Genomic DNA, 2,887 nt, shown 5'->3' on the forward strand with positions numbered 1-2,887 from the left:
CCGTTTCGTCGGAATGTTTTCATGTCTGAGAGTGCCAACAGCTGAGGTCCCTGTAAACTTGTAAAAAGATAGTCAAATCAAAACACAACTATCAGCATAATTATAGCTGTAATGTCTCAACCACAAACTGAAACAATGGACGTCAGCACCGAGGCCAAGCGGATTATGGTTCATGCTTTGGGGAAATATACACTTTACGCACGCAACGTGGTGGACTTCGCCTTCACCGAAGTTTGTTGATCACGCTTGTAATGAAGTCGGCGAGAGACATCTACCACAGCTGCCGCATAGCTAGTGAGCAACCAGAAGAGCAGGCTAACTTCACCGGAGTCACTACGGAATCATGTCAAACAGGTACGGACCCTGCTGGCGTCCCACGGAATGTAGACTCCACTCCTGCTCCAAAGACAGAAGTTACGGAGAACTGTCCTAAGACTGATGTACAGAGTGACCCACTTTACCACAACACTGGAGCATACTCGGAGGACAAGGAGAATCAGAGTTCCACCAGCCCCGACAGACAGTCCAGAAAGCGCCACGGTAAAGCAGCTGTTGAGCCCGATTTCCTACCCTGCAAAAAGGCAAAAATGGAAGCCGTGGATGTCAGGCGGAACGGTGCGCTTAGGGCCACTTGCTGTGGGATAAAGGACTCCTTAACACATATCCCCATATCGAGGGGCATTGTTAGTTTTTGATGTGGCAACGGTGGCAGTCGCTGATATTTTCGAACTTGATGCGCTTTTTGCGCACGAAAAGGGATACCCGAATCCGATGACCTGTGGATGATATCTCCGGGGTATGGCAGCCAGCCCACAGTATGGTTCAGTGGAGCATTGTGTCCATTGTGAGAAATCTTCGTTTGGGTTCAACGCAACTAGGCATGCCGTCAAGGAACAAACGTGACTGCAAGACAAGAAAGTGTCTTGTGTGCTTTCTTCAGAAGCCTTGGACAGTTGCAGTTGATTGAATTCAGCCGTGAGCAAGGAAGTCAAAATAAAGGACTATTGGTTCTACAATTGTCCAGCCACTTAACATGTTAACTCGTGTAAATACAGAATGTTTTGAATGTTGTGTGGACAAGAATTGCATTTCACTGGAAGGAGCATTCTCATGTTAGTCGTAACAAGTCTGTGGTGACTAGTCAAAACACTCGAACTACACATTCCAATTCCACAAGCTACCTCATTATTTATTTAATAAAAAATTAACACGATCCACTGTGTGTCTTTCCAATTGTGTATTTGAAACACTGCAGCGGGTGACAAGCCATCTGAGAAAACATGCTGTAAAAAAAAAACTAGACGAAGCCTGAGCAAACACAGTGGGGTGGTGACCGGATTGCTTGGGGGCAGGAGTTGTCCGCTGAAGACAGGAAGCGACGGTAATTAACAAGTGGGCCGGAAGCAAGCCCGTTGTGTCAGCACTAGTCAATTTCACAGTGTTACCCTCGAACCGTAATGGCCTATTGTATGTGAGAAAAGAACAGTCACACATGTAGCACGGGCGACCCAGGATCACAATGAAGGGTTACATCCGGTATATATTGACTACAATACGTCTCCTGTGAGGCACCTAATAGAGCAAACGGTAATGTTCTGTTCAGCTTAACTGGCTTTAGAATATTCTGTGTTAGCCACAGGGGAAAAGGTTACGCCAAACCTATCCTACGATAGAACAATGCATTACTGCCAGTCACAACGTTAGTTCAGTGTCCTCCTTATATGCAGATGTAACATTTGAAGAGGCATTGGCCTAAGACAATTATCAAAGACCTGTCAGGGTGGAACTATGTTTCACGGACTTCCTTTAGCTTTACATTGGGGATAACTGACCAAACACGTTGCCTGCATTAAATATTCCAACTCTGTTCAATTTACATCACAATACCACTAAGTTGCTCTGTTAAATAATTCCCATGTTTATGGAGTTGAAACATATCGACAGCGCATAATCATCCTGCCTCTTTGTTTGCTTTCATTGTAACTATGACAACTCTTAACAGATGAAAATGATGGGGTGAGGAAAGTGTTTGGGGGTCAAAAGGTTAGGATTAGACATCAAGAGAGAGCGAGAGTGGGATGAAAAGCACCACTCCTATTGAGTGCTCATGTGTTCATCCGGTGTAATGTTTTGATGGGTATCACCATGTGTATGTGCACACTGCACTTATCCATTCAGCGAGCAACACAAACACAAACTCACAGATCCATTTAACAGCCAACTGTGTGCCAGTAGGGATAGCGGGGAGGGGGTATGTGTGTGTGTGTGTGTGTGTGTGTGTGTGTGTTGTGGGATGAGGGGGAGGAGAGCAGGAAGCAGGACAGTCAGAGGAATGTGTGAGCGGCGGAAGGGTATTTATAGAGGCGAGAGAAAGGAAGGACAAGGCACTTCATATGCAGCACATCTGGCTAACAGACATACGTGGGGGAGGGGAAGAGTGGAGGCGTGGGTGGGGGGGGGGGGCCCAGACAGGGGAGGAAGGGAGGTGGTGAAAAATGCGTCCGCTCCGCCAGTCAATTGTTCTAGCCAAAGTGGTATCTCCTGTCAGCTCACTTCCTCTTAGCCCACCTCCGGTGAAACTGACCTGCACCAGAGGCCCCTGTGAGTGACCAGCAAATGGCCTTTTTAGCCTTTTCAGAAGCAGATGACTCCATAGACACTTTCACCTGGGGTGATGTCTGTTACCGGGGTAACGACCGAGGGGCTGTTCACACCTTGCATTTGAAAGCGTCTCCACACGCGTCTCAAGTGACCACTTGTGATCGGATCTCACCTATCTGCTCTAAATGCAATTAAACACGCACATTACCTAGCTAGCTCATCTTACTTCTGACTTGGATTCAACATTGAAAGAGACGATGCTTGGTGTCCAGCATTTTTCCAATGG

At 46.9% G+C, this 2,887-nt stretch overlaps 1 pseudogene; it reads left to right on the forward strand.

Moving 5' to 3' along the window:
- Positions 1-1,213, forward strand: LOC105892189 (annotated as a pseudogene).
- The last annotated feature ends 1,674 nt before the right edge of the window (positions 1,214-2,887 follow it).

This window comes from Clupea harengus, unplaced genomic scaffold (genome assembly GCF_900700415.2).
Source record: "Clupea harengus unplaced genomic scaffold, Ch_v2.0.2, whole genome shotgun sequence".
NCBI classification, from domain to species: Eukaryota; Metazoa; Chordata; class Actinopteri; order Clupeiformes; family Clupeidae; genus Clupea; species Clupea harengus.